Below are 15,508 nucleotides of genomic sequence, written 5' to 3'. Positions count from 1 at the left end.
TAATTAAGGTGACAACGTGATACTGTCCCTTTGGACCAGCGACACCATGGCCCTGAACAAGGAACAGGGGCGCACTGGAAACCATATTTCCATATTACCTTTGAATCAAAGAACTAAGGTACTGTAAGGAAAATGGGTTATAGTCATAAATCAATTTTTGGAGTAAAGTTAAGTCACGGCTCCAATTAAGTGTCCCTTGTGTTGTACTCCATTGTAAGATTAAGGTTTTCATTTTGTTTACTTACAGGAAGTAATCTTTTGTTACTTGTTGTTAGGCTTTTATATCTGAGGTTGAATTAGTTTAGGAAACACGTTACCATTTGTAAGGGTTAGCCAACGATACACAAGAAATCCAGGGAAGTAACCCTGGTACGGATCTACGGGTACACAAAGTACCATCTGGCGTGTAGGACCCCCTGCATGTTACAATATAGCAGTTTATATTGACCTACATGTGACTGTTTCACACCGTTATAGTAAAGCTAGTAACATACCAGTCTATATTGACTTCCATTTGACTGTCAAAGAACACAGCAACTTGTCCAGTTGAGGCTCGCCATCCGTTTACTCGAGACGTACCTGCGCCTACACGTTTTAGGATTACGTACAATCTTTATCATATCTTTAGGAAAATTGTCATTGATATACTCGTCTAGTGGCTTTTTCAGTTCAACTGCAATAAATCATAATGTTAAATAGTTTTTCAGCATATCTATTATTCTAGAATTACAATGAAACAGCAAACAAACGTTATTCCGCATGTCTATTAATCTAGAATTACAATGAAACAGCAAACAAACGTTATTCCGCATGTCTATTAATCTAGAACTACAATGAAACAGCAAACAAACGTTATTTTGCATGTCTATTAATCTAGAATTATAATGAAACAGCAAACAAACGTTATTCCGCATGTCTATTAATCTAGAATTACAATGAAACAGCAAACAAACGTTATTCCGCATGTCTATTAATCTAGAATTACAATGAAACAGCAAACAAACGTTATTCCGCATGTCTATTCCTCTAGAATTACAATGAAACAGCAAACAAACGTTATTCCACATGTCTATTAATCTAGAATTACAATGAAACAGCAAACAAACGTTATTCCGCATGTCTATTAATCTAGAATTACAATGAAACAGCAAACAAACGTTATTCCGCATGTCTATTAATCTAGAACTACAATGAAACAGCAAACAAACGTTATTTCGCATGTCTATTAATCTAGAATTATAATGAAACAGCAAACAAACGTTATTCCGCATGTCTATTAATCTAGAATTACAATGAAACAGCAAACAAACGTTATTCCGCATGTCTATTAATCTAGAATTACAATGAAACAGCAAACAAACGTTATTCCGCATGTCTATTAATCTAGAATTACAATGAAACAGCAAACAAACGTTATTCCGCATGTCTATTAATCTAGAATTACAATGAAACAGCAAACAAACGTTATTCCACATGTCTATTAATCTAGAATTACAATGAAACAGCAAACAAACGTTATTCCGCATGTCTATTAATCTAGAATTACAATGAAACAACAAACAAACGCAATCGACAATCCTCGGGTGAGTCCGTTACTCTTCTATTTATATGAAAGGAACGGAATCGGATGCGTTGTGACGAATGCAAACAAATTACACAAAGAAAAGACTATGTGCAGATCAACATATTATATTGGATATTATATTAACCCAATCGAGACCCAGTCATAGCAAAGACCTCAAAAATTCAATTGACCCTTGCAACAATCCTTTATGATATTTTTGTCGATGTGTAACTTGCCGATTTGACTGTTATTCTAACCAAAAAGTAACCTACTCATTTGACTATTGTCGTCAACTAATATAATTTCTTGAAGTAAATGTCTAGGAGTTCTGTTAATTATGCTGTATACAGTTCGAATTAAAACCGATGGCCATTCGTCATAAAATGGAATAATGACACTTGTAGTTGGGAGATCATGTGCGTAGGTCCGGTATTTGCACCTGAAAATATAGAAAATAAAATCTTAAATTTTTACAAATACTTCCAAAATAGTTTCGAAAAACAAAGGAAATGGGGTATCCACCCATGACACAAAATCAGTACATGCACAACAACAACAATAAAACAAACAAACAAAACAAAACAAACAAACAAACAAACGAACGAAAAACCACACACATAAGCAAAGAAACCACCCAATCCTATACCTTTTAGCTTATAATATAAGAAATTTATTAGGTTTTTTAGCCTTCTTATATAACTAACAAATTAAGACCGTGGGACCATACGGTCTAACAAATGTCTTATAGAAGCAATAATAAGTGTCATAATCCGTACTTCCCCAGCATAACTGTAAGACGTTACCGCATCCGTTTTAACTTTTATATGGTTTTATAAGGGAAGCTTAAACTGGACCCCTGTTGTGTTCACTTATCGCTACACTGACCTTCGGTGCAAAGCTATAGATGGAACGGCGGACCAGTTTAAGGGAAGCTGAGCAAGCCTCTCGCCATTATCACGAAGACCAGTAATGACAGTATATTGACAGGAAAAAAACAGATAAATAGTGAATACAGTTATAAATTATATAAATTATACTATAAATTAGAATTCAGTCGACAATAACACCTTGATGATCGAGATTGCTTAGTCTGCATAGTGGGGATATAGTTTCGTGAAATCGGTAAAAAGCTCGAGCAACGTGCAAGGATTTGTATAGTTACTAACTATACAAATTCTTGCGTTCTGTGTATTTTTTTTTTGTGGACCAATAGGCTAATAGTCCCTTATATGTGAGAGCTCGCTGCCCTTCGAAAATTGGTACTGATTCTCGTTACTGATACCCTTTACAAATGGTGTACTCTTAAACTTCCGATTGTAGAGAGATATGATATTGTTTTATTGTACATGACTTATGGCATTGGATCTGTCAGCTGTCATGCATGTTGTTGAAGGAAGTTTGGGGTTATCAATTAACCAATTTTAAGCATTGTACAAATATACGTCCCCCATTCAAATGCATTGATCATCAAAAGGGGGGGGGGGGAGATTCCAACCTCTGGATCCACCACTGGTACATATGTATATTCATGATATCTTTTAAGATTGTATTATTAATAAGGGTAATTTAGGCTACACACCTGAGTATATGATACCAGAAGTCCATTACTAGAGGAAGTCTGCAAGCTGTGTTATATATATAGTTCGTGGGTAGTGAAGTAAGGCGTCAAAGAAAAAATTATAATAGCCTTTCAAGACGTTATAATTATTTGGACTAGTCCGCAGGCAATCAGGTCACAATGTCTCCGCCTATTCTCAGTGGAAATCACTGTACAACAATATAATAAGAAGATGTGGTATGATTGCCAATGAGACAACTATCCACGAAAGACCAAAAATGACACAGAAATTAACAACTATAGGTCACCGAATGGCCTTCAACAATGAACAAAGCCCATACCGCATAGTCAGCTATAAAAGGCCCTGATAAGACAATGTAAAATAATTCAAAAGAGAAAACAAAAGGCCTTATTTATGTTAAAAAATGAAAGAAAAAAACAAATATGTAAAACATAAACAAACGACAACCACTGAATTACAGGCTCCTGACTTGGGACAGACAAATACATTAAAAATTCGTAAGGGTTCCGCGGAACCCAGTGTCTCGCCTACTCTTGCTGTTAATCCCAGGCTCAACAAAAATGAGGAAAAAAATCAATAAAATTATTCCTGTTGATACTATCTTTTGATCTTAAAAAGCTTCTGTCCAGGTTTGGTAAAAATCCAAGATAGTTTATGAATCTAATAAATGTTTTAAAACTTTAACTGCAGACTGTATGTAATGTTAACTGGAAGAAAAACTAAGTCCATAAAATACAGAAACACAGGTACAAAATTTTAACAAAATTTCCTTCTCGATACTAGCTTTTGATCATAAAAAAGCTTCTGTCCAAGGTTGGTACAAATCCAAAATGGTATAGGAAAGAAGAAAGTTATTAAAAAAATTCAAACTTTAACTACAAAGTGCATGTGTTGTTTCCTGGCAGAAAATCTAAGTCCATTTAAAAGTAAAATACTGAAAAAATTGAAATTTATTTTTAAAAAATTTACCCTCTGGATACTATCTTATGATCATAAACAAGCTTCTGTCCAAGTTTGGTAGTAATCAAGTATAGTTTAAGAAAGTTATTTAAATTTCAAAAACTTTAACCACAGAGTGAATGTAATTTTTCCCGGCAGAAAAACTAAGTCCATTTATAAGTAAAATACGGAAAAAATGGAAATTTATTTTTAAAAAATTTACTTCTGGATACAATCTTATGATCATAAACAAGCTTCTGTCCAAGTTTGGTACAAACCCAGGATAGTTTACGAAAGTTATTCAAATTTTAAAAACTTTAACCACAGAGTGAATGTAATGTTTACCGGCAGAAAAACTAAGTCCATTTATAAGTAAAATACTGAAAAAATGGAATTTTATTTTTACAAAATTCACTTCTGGATACTATCTTATGATCATAAACCAGCTTCTGTCCAAGTTTGGTAGAAATCCAGTATAGTTTAAGAAAGTTATTAAAATTTTAAAAACTTTAACCACAGAGTGAATATTTGTGGACGCCGACGACGACGCCGACGCCGACGGAAAGTAGGATCGCTATGTCTCGCTTCTTCGACTTAAGTCGAAGGCTCGACAATAATGTGGCGGGGTTAAACATGTGTAGATTTTGGATTATATCTGAAAACTAAGGCATTAAGAGCAAATCTGTCATGGCCTAAAATTTTTGATTAGCTTTACATCTATGTATCTGAAATTTTCAGACAAACCTGTCAACTGATTGTTGGGTTGCTGCCAATATATTAGTACAATGTATTAGATTTTAGGGAACATTTTCAATTGTTGGTTATTTTCTTGACTATTATTATAGATAACGATTGTGCACAGCAAAAATGTTCAGCAAAGTAAGATCTACAAATAAGTCAATTATGTATAAATGACCAAATTTATCCCTTAACCCTTTCCTCCATGGATTTTTTTTTCTTACATACTTGATTCGCATAGGATTTTTTCAATAAAAAAAAATCATCAGGTTTAAAGTATTAATGCTCTGTGAAAATGAACATTTCATCAATGAAATTCAAATCAGATATTCTCATGAATATCCTTTTCATATTGGATACATTTTTTTTCAAGTCTGATGCAGACATTTTGTAGTCAAAGTGTTTCATCTGAGGTCCTACACAGGTGTCACAAGGCGTCATTATGGAGTAAAGGGGGTGGCGTCAAAAAGCGTCATTATGGAGGAATGGGTTAAGGAGTTATTGGCCTTTAAAGGCAATTTTAAACAATTTGTTTATTATGTTTTTGAGCTTTGAAAAATGTTCTTCCCTGAAACTACTGAACAAGTTGCAGGCAAACTTATTCAAAATGATCCTTATTGTTTTATTTTGTGTTTCGTAAAAAAAACTATGGCCACCATGGCTAAAAATTAAATAGAACATAGGTAAAAATGCAGTTTTTGTCTTATACTTATAAAAACTGAAGCATTAAGAGCAAATAAGATTTATCAACCCTGAAATTTTCAGATGAATGGAACAACCCATTTTTGTGTTGCTGCCACTACATTTATAAAGTGAATTTTGGAAAAATTGCTGTTTTTGGTTATTTTCTAGATTATTATTTATATAGATAAAGACTGTAAACAGCAAATATGTTCAGCAAAGTTAAAAGACCAAAACTTTCAATTGACCACTTTAAGGAGTTATTTCCCTTTAAAGACAATTTTGCACAATTTGTTCATCATAATATAAAATAGAAGATGTGGTATAATTTCCAATGTGACAGCTCTTCTCAAAAGATCAAATGACACAGAAATAAACAACTATAGGTCACTGTACAGCCTTCAACATTGAGCAAACCCAATACTACATAAAATTGAGAATGGAAATGGGGAATGTGTCAAAGAGACAACAACCCGACCATAAAAAAAAAAAAAAACAGCAGAAAATAACCAACAGGTCTTCAATGTAGCGAGAAATCCCCACACCCGGATTCGTCCTTCAGCTGGCCCCTAAACAAATATATACTAGTTCAGTGATAATAAACGCTAGTATATAGTCAGCTATAAAAGGCCCAGAAATGTCAAATGTAAAACAATTCACACGAGAAAACTAACGGCCTAATTAATTTACAAGTAAATGAACATATAACAAATATGTAACACAGCAACAAACAACAGCTACTGAATTGCAGGCTCCTGACTTGGGAAAGGCACATACATACATAATGTGACAGTGTTAAACATGTTAGCTGGATCCCAACCCTCTCTAACATGGAACAGTGGTGCAATAGTACAACATTGAAACGAATTATAAAAATCAGTTGAAAAAGGCTTTAAAAACTCATCAGATGGATACAAATAGAAGTATATCTAACAAAAACAGAGTGAAAGTGGCTGGGCACTTATACATCCAAACAACAAAAAGACCATTAGTACAGATCTGTGAGTACTCTCAGTTACTGACAGCTAGTTCAAAGCCAATAACACTTATTGCGAAGCCTATCATAGTTTTCCACAGATTCACCTGCAAGTTACCTGTCGATTTAAACTTTTGTAAGTTCTATTGTCCCATTAAACAAATACAACAGGTATTGTTCTCTGTTTAGTTTATTCAATGGGACCTTTAAATTTCTTGCAAGAGAAATCTATCACTCACTGATTAATTTACCTGAACAAAAAATTGAACTGTCAATGATGGAAATACATGTACAAATAAGTAATTATTAAACTGCATGTGATGTTGTATTTATTCAATCAATAAGACATTTTCAATTTGTCTGATATAAACACTGATTTAAAAATTAAAAGTTGATTTCTGATGATCAATTTTCAACATTTTACCTATTAAAATTTGCTATTTTTTATAGTCTGTTCACAAATAAAAACTTAAAATGATAATGTTTAAATAAAGGTCTTCATAAATGTATTCTTTATAACTGAAGAACCATGAAAAACATGCAGATTCTTTGAAACATAATAGCATGCAGTACTTAAAAAAAATCAGAAATAAACTTTTTATAATTAAATCAGTGCTTAATTTATATTATATTATAAAGTTATATTGAACAGATGGAAAATATATTACTGATACTGAATAAATATTGTATCACATGCAGTTTAGGTGAGTTTATACATGTATTTCAATCAACAAAGAAGATATTTTTTTGGTCAGGCAAATTAATCAATGAGTGATAGATTTCTCCCAGAAGAAATTTAAATGTCCAAGTGAATAAACTACACAGAGAACAATTTTAAAACCTATTGTATTGATTCAATGGGACAGGTAAACTTGCAAAAGTTTAAATACCTTGGTAAAGAGCAGACGACTCTGGAAAACTTTCATTTGGTTCGCTATAATAAAAAAAATCATGCATCTAAAACATCAACATCAAATGGATTTAGTGTAAAGACGTCATAAACAGTCAGAGAAAAACATGACCTTGTGCAATGCCAAGATACGGGTATCAATTAACAGATTGTAAAATCCATGAATGTTTGTATGTATATAACAAAAATGTTAGTTTGCTTTTAGTTTACTGATAACAAAATCAATATTAATACCAAATTTCAACCAAACTTGAGGTGAATTATAATTAGGGTATCTCCAATAAAGTTTATGTTTTATTTTCTGTTTTCCCGAAAAACATGACCACCTTGGCTAAAAATAGAATATAGGGTAGAATGCAGTTTTTGGCTAAATAATTAGTTATTTCAAAAACTAAAGCATTTAGAGCAAATCAGAATAATTATTTATTTCAAAAACTAAAGCATTTAGAGCAAATGAGAGAAGGAGTTAGGTCAAGGTCTACCTGCCCTGAAATTATCATCAGGGTAACAGAAATTTAGGCTATTGCCCCTTATATATTCATTAGAATCTGTCATTTAAGTAGTGTTTTATAAGCATCAGCTTTTAATTTGCACTTTTCCAATTCAATGGACCATGTTTTATCTTTATACATGTTCGATGTGACTGTGACATTGTGGGCTTATTAATTCAAGATGGGCTAAACTTAAATTATCTAGACCCAGAACTGCAAAAAAAAATATTGCAACATGTCATTTTCAATAGCTTTTTTCCCTACTGAGGAAGTCCTGTCTGTAAAGTATGATGAATTCATGTCTGTTTTTTTTATTTTTAGATAAAATGCCTTTGGTTAGGAAAAGAGGCAGACATTATGCCCATGTTACATATGAAAGAGGTAAAAGGAAATTAAAGAAAGGTGTTCAGGTCATCATAAATAATTAAACAGGATACAAAACCTACATCTGGACTCCAGCTTGCTTCCAAATTTTCAGGAAATGACCTTAATTCAGATCCTCCTTGTTCAAGTTCATTGCTTGGTACAGAATATTGCCATAAAATATTGGATGTGAAATACCTGAAAGTATAAGATGTCTACATGTTGATCTTTAATTACGAATGATGTCCTTGTTCAATGATAACATTTTGTAAATGTTTTGACTTGTTTGTGATATCAAGAACTTTGGTGTAACAATTTTCAGTAATTCAGAGATTAAAATTTCTTTCATTAAAATCAAATGTATTGTTACAATACATGTACATGTACTAGTATACAGGAGCACATCGAACAAGTTGAGATATATGTATAAACACCATAAGGTGTTGACAGATTGTTTCTGACTGTTTCTTATTTATTTCTTGAATAAATTCCAGTAGTACATTGTGTACTAATATTGCTTTTTTCAAAGATAATATTGTAATGATTTGGGTAAAAAATCCCTCTAAACTATTGAAAGTTAGATAACTATTCACATACATGAAAATGTTTATTTTTTAGGTACAGATGCCCTTAAAGTTTTTGATGAAGTAAAGAGCAAGATACTGTCCCATCTGGCAGCAATACTGTATGACACTGTATGACCAATTCACAGACAATTTGACAAAGAATAACAATAGAACACCAACAATTCACATATGAGACGATGTTTTATGGTAAACCACATACTGTGTAGGATTTAATATTGTCTCCCATGAAATGATGTCCACAGGACTTTATTTCATAGTAAATACATGGACAAAATTTACTTATTTAAATGTGTCCTGGACACAATTTCCTATGAATATATGTCCTCATGAATGAAAAATGCTATGAACATGGACATTATTTAATACTATAATTTTGTACAGGTGGACACTATTTTCAGGACATTATGTCCATCAGGACATTTTTTTGGTATGATCAAAATATTAAATGATGTCTATTGCCTTGTTATTACTAGACATTTTTTAACCAATAATTGCGAACTTTAATACATTGTAACCTTGACAGAGAGTTGTCTCATTGGCACTCATAATTATCTTTGTTGCTGAAAAATGCTGTATACTTAGGGGACAGCATTCCATGGCAATGGACAGTGTTTAATACCAAAATTCTATAATTTCTATTGCCTTCTTCTCATAATAAATATAGTAAAGTTCTTCACATTTGATGTTATACTTTACACTCTTCTTCCTTTTTGTTCTTCTTTCATTGTCATTATCGTTAGCTTGGTATTTCTTAAAACTTTAAGTTCTCTCTATTCACTTCCATCCTTATTTTTTTGTTAACATTTGTATATTAATCAATGTCAATCAATCCTTTGGATTTTTATTAATATTCAAGTGTAATAAAACTTGTTAATGACCTTTGTATTACTTCCCTTGGAGGTCACAATTTAATAGCCACTTCTATGACAACTTGTCCTGTAGGTGGACACTATTTCATAACTTTTGCAGTAAAAATCTGTCCACTTGAGGGACAATATTTCATGGCAATGGACATTATTAAATACCAAAAATCTATGAAAAATTGTCCACATGGACACTTTTTCACAGGACACTTTTATGTCTTACAACTGTACAGAAATTATTTAAATAATTTGAAATAAAGATATTAAGCAAAACGTTTAAAACTTTGTCGGGCTTAAAATGACACAGAATTAACAACTATATGTCACCGTAAGCCTTCAACAAAGAACAAAACCAACACCACATAGGCAGCTATAAAAATCCTCAAAACAAAAAATGTAAAACAATTCATACGAGAAAAATAATGGCTTAATTTATGTAAAAAAAATATATGTAACACAGTCACAGCAGCAAAAATCCACTACAGGTTCCTGACCTGTGACAGGCACATTTGATTGTGAAGGGTTAAACTAGTTTGAAGGCACTAACCCTTCCCCTAACCTGGAAAAGTGGTTAAACAATACAACATAATAACACAGTTGAAAAAAAATTAACTCAGCTCATGGATACAAATAGAAATACATCTATCAAAAAACAGAAAGTTGACATGGATGGGTACTTGTACATCCCAACAAAAAAATAGAAAAAAACCTGCCTAATTAATGTACAAAAAAATGAGTGAAAAACAAATGTTTACAGTTACTGACAGCTAGTTAGTTCAAAGCCAATAACAACTTATAAAAAGAATCATGCATCTTAGACTGATTTGTCAATCAATACACATGCACCATCTAATGGATTTAGTGAACAGGTGTCATAAACAGAGAAAAACAAAAACTTATGCAATGCCAAGATACAGGTATTGACAGATTGTAAGATCCATAAATCTGTATTTATTATTAGGTATATAACTATAGTTCGATTTTCATTAAATAATAACAAATCAATATTATTTCCAATAAAAACAAAATTCAAAGAACTTATTACAGTTTTGATTTGGTAATTGTTTAAATGAGTTTATTTAAAGGATCAATAAGTTTACCTGCCGGATCATTTCTAAATTTCTGGGCTCTGAAAACAACATATGATCAACATATACATTTGTACTCATATTTGGTTTTTTTTCATATGATACAGACTTTATACATGTACAGGAACTTCTAAAGAGGTTTGAAAAGATAGAGATGTGGCATGATTACCAATGTGACAACTAGTCACAATTGATTTGGGTAGAAGGGACAATAAGTAATGCCTTCAACCATGAGTAGTAAAAGACTAAATTAGAAAAAGTAATGGCTAAATTAATGATAGAATAAATAGAAAAACAATTTTAATGGAAACAAACCACTGAATATTAGTCTCCTGGTTCCAGATTTGAGACAAAACATACACATTTTAATTGATTTAACTTGTGAGCACTTAACCAAGAAATATTAACACTGTAACAAGAAATCTCCCCTTTGGCTTACATTCTTGCATAGAGTTTCCCATTGGAAACTGACTTATTTAATTCAAGAAATCCACATTTATTACTTTTAATTTTTCTCTTTATTTATCAACTTTAATTAATTTGCTATCATGTTGTTGTTTCTTTGTTATTTTTAGGTGAATGGTTATAGTAATTTAGACAAGCAAAATATGCATTAAAGACTGTCAGTGTTGCTTGGATTTTCTCCATATGGTAATATCTATAATAAGTGTTAAATTCATACAAATGTTTTCATTGTCTATATGTGTTGGCTGATAGATGAATCATTTCAGTTAAGCTCATCTGACCCAAAGGGTCAAGTGAGCTTTTCACATCACTTGAAGTCTGTCGTAATTGTCTGGTTACTTTTACAAAAATCTAATCTGAAACTACTGAGCCAAATATAACCAAACTGGTATACAATCATCATTCGGATATCTTGTCCAAGGACCTGGCATGCCAACCATCATAGTTGCCATGCATGGTTAAAAATAGAACAGAAGGGCAAATTCAGGTTATGTTTATTGTCTTAAAAATGGTAGAGAAATTTTGAAAATTGCAGTAATATTTAGGAGACATTTCACTTCAAGATTGATTTTAACCATTTCATTTCAAATTTTATTTATTACACTTTTAGTGTTACTTTATGATATTGTACAAAAATCAACCAAAAAAAAACAATTTGTTTTGGCCCCAGATGACTTTTAAAATGTTTATATCATTGAAAATGCTCCAAATTATCTCCCCTTGGTGAAAAAATGTCATTAAAAAAAAAACCAAACTGAAATAATTTTTAACTCATCGGTGACCTTTATTTTTTATTATTGTTTTCAAATGAACTGTACTTATACTAAACTATTGAAAAATTTAAGCGATTTCTGTTATTTCTTTCTTTTTTTCTTTTGATTTTACCTTTTTTTCTCCTATTAGTTCAACAGAAAAAAAGTACCTTAACAGAAATACATGCTTCTTTCAAATGCAGATTATGAGCTTAAATAAACGGGAACCCCATATTTTTATTTAAATTTTCTTTTAAGATTAGGATAAAGTTTATTTATAGAAAAGAATAGCGAAATCCTATATTTAAAAAAAAAATTGATTCAGACCTGCGAGCCCCCTTTATATTATAATAAAAGCTATAATAGAAGAGAAGCGAAAGGTACCAAAGAAAAATTTAAAAGACCAACAGACAACCAATATTGCATAAAACATGTTACACTAAAGCTGACCCTATTAAAAAAAGGAGGTGATCTAGAAGGGTAGGCAGATCCTGCTCCACATATGACACCTGTATAGATGTAATGAAAATTTAAATATGAAAAACGGTCTAGTTTCTGGTGTCAAAATTTATGAAACTTGAAACTGTATTAAATGTTTCTCTTTGTTTGGGACAGAATTAGGTATGTGTTTATGTGAATCACTAACTTATGCAAGACAGGTCCTACACCTGACAACCTCACATTTTTGTCGAGCCTTCGACTTTAGTCCAAAATGCAAGACTAAGCGATCCTTCTTTCAAGCGTCGGCGGCGGCGTCCACAAAAATTCACTCTGTGGTTTAAGAAAGTTATTAAATTTTCATTCTTAAACTATACTGGATTTCTACCAAACTTGGACAGAAGCTTGTTTATGATCATAAGATAGTATCCATAAAGAAATTTAGTAAAATTAAAATTCTATTTTTTCTGTATTTTATTTATAAATGGTTTGCAAAAATAAAATTCCATTTATTCTGTTTTTTACCTATAAATGGACTTAGTTTTTCTGCGGGGAAACATTACATTCACTCTGTGGTTAAAGTTTTTGAAATTTTAATAACTTTCTTTAACTATCCTGGGTTTGTACCAGTGTATCTGTATTTTACTTATAAATGGACTTAGTTTTTCTTCCAGTTAACATTACATACAGTCTGCAGTTACAGTTTTTGAAACATTTATTCGATTCATAAACTATCCTGAAATTTTTACCAAACTTGGACAATAGCTTCTTACAATCAAAAGATAGTATCAAGAGGAATATTTTTTTTCCTCATTTTTGTTGAGCCTGGGAGTTACAGCAAAAGTAGGCGAGACACTGGGTTCCGCGGAACCCTTACACATTTTTTTAGTTTCTTTGTTCATTTCATAAGTATAAGGACACCATGAAACTAAATATCAAACAAAGTAAAAAATATCTTGTCATCTGGTCACCGCGATATAGCCTTTCTGTGCTAATATGGCGTAAAGCAACAAACAATCAAGCTTGTCATCCGGTGGGTTTTTGGTGCATCACATATAATATCTGTTATCCCTTTTAAAAGCAAGTTTCTAACCTTGACAATATTCTTCTTCACAAAATAAATTAAAAACTACAGCAATCAAAAAATATTTTTGAAATTTTACAGATTTTTAAATTCCTACTTTGACAAATATATTCTAAGTCTTGTACGAGACAACACTATTTTTAACATTTGACCTTTGTTTTTAATTTTGTTGAAGCATAACATTTTAATTATCACATATATCCTGAAATTGTAATACAATGATATCATACATATTAAAGTTTTATTTTGATATGAAAGTATAATGCATAATACAACCACCCACATATTTTTTTTCTTAAATACATAATTTTTTTTAATAACCTTCCCTGGAGGGGGCATAATATTTTCTGGAACAGCCTTTATATGTTTTCTTGGGGGACGGGACATAGTATTTTCTAGAGCAGCCCTTTATGTTTTTATATAAAAAAAAATCTATTTCAAGTTGATATTAAAACACAAAAAACCCTGTGATAGAATCTATATTACTCCAATCCAGGTTTTACCCTTGTTCTATGTGTATGGTACAGACAAACGTATCAAAAAGAAAAGATGTGGTGTTAAGTTTGCCAATGAGACAATTCTCCACCAGAGACCTAATGATGTAGATGTTAATGATAAACCACACATTGAAATGTCTACCTGTTTATTCTGGATAGACATGAAATTTCATTATTGGAACGAAAACAAATGTTAAGTTAAGTATGACGTCCATTATCACTGAACTAGTAAATATTTTTGTTTAAGAAACAGCTATTAAGAGCACGCTTCAGGTTGTGGGATTTTCTTGTTGTATTGAAGTTCCATTGGTGGCCTTTGGCTGCTTTCTGCTCTTTGGTCAGGTTGCTGTTTCTTTATAAAAATCCCCATTTTCAATTTTACGTTTTACTATCTGTAGGTAACATTATTTTTGTATACTCTTCATAGATAAGTTTTTGCAAATTTAACTTTCTATTGCAGATGGATTCTATAGTCAGAGGGGAGATGTGAAAAAATCTTTATTAAAGTCAAGTTACATTAAATGGGCTATGTCACAGATTTCAGTCAAATTTTGCATGTATAGAACTCTGGCTCTAGTGGAAACCGAAAAAGTTATGCATTTATCTCATTTATCATTTGAAATATTTACTGATTGAAATCTTTCAATATGAGTGAACATTTGTATAGAAAGCCCTTAAAATCAACAATCATCCAAAATCTGTCTTAAAATTCATCAAATCTCTAATTCTTCTCCATAGATTTGTTTTTTAAAACTATATGACGTTGATACATAAATTTCAGTTTTGATGTTGCAAAACAAATATAAATAAGGTCACGGAACAAAAAACAAATATCGGTATGTAACACATAAACAAATGACAGCCACTGAATTACAGGCACCTGACTTGGGACAAGCAACTACAAAGAGAATGTGAAGGGGTTAAACATGTTAGCAGAATTCAAACCCTCCCCTAATCTGGGACAGTGGTATAATAGTCCATTTACTGTTCCTTGACCTTAAATTAGATTGATAATTCAAATTGAAAACTCAATTTTAGCACTGACCTTAAAATAGATTGATAATTCAAATTGAAAAACTCAATTTTAGCACTTAACAGGTTGTTTTGCATTTTATTTATTAAAAATGTTATAATAGCCATGAAACAATGATTTTATTTTCAGGTCATTTAAGAAGAAAATTGATAGAGGAAAGATACAGATATGCAAGAATTTAATATTTGAAATGCACTTAATATTTCTTTTGTATATGACCATTAAATTTTGGCAGTCATTGTTATCTCTGCTATACAAACAAATATATCTTGTAAAATTTATTCATAAGAGGAAGCTTTAATAACAAATATCTAACCACATTAGATATTGTTTATGCCCCAACTACAATAGTAGAGGGGCATTATGTTTTCTGGTCTATGTGTCCATTCGTCCGCCCCTTTGTCCGTCTGTCCCTCTCCAGGTTAAAGTTTTTGGTCAAGGTATTTTTTGATAAAGTTG

The 15,508-nt window shown here is 31.6% G+C and overlaps 1 pseudogene; it reads right to left on the bottom strand.

The window, feature by feature from the left end:
- LOC143074117 (polypeptide N-acetylgalactosaminyltransferase 1-like) overlaps positions 1 to 15,508 on the bottom strand; it is a 67,005-nt pseudogene that overhangs the window by 19,391 nt on the left and 32,106 nt on the right.

Source organism: Mytilus galloprovincialis, chromosome 5 (genome assembly GCF_965363235.1).
Source record: "Mytilus galloprovincialis chromosome 5, xbMytGall1.hap1.1, whole genome shotgun sequence".
In the NCBI taxonomy this organism is placed as follows: Eukaryota; Metazoa; Mollusca; class Bivalvia; order Mytilida; family Mytilidae; genus Mytilus; species Mytilus galloprovincialis.
The sequence above is the reverse complement of the archived record's forward strand: the minus strand, read 5'-3'. Positions and strand labels throughout refer to the sequence as shown.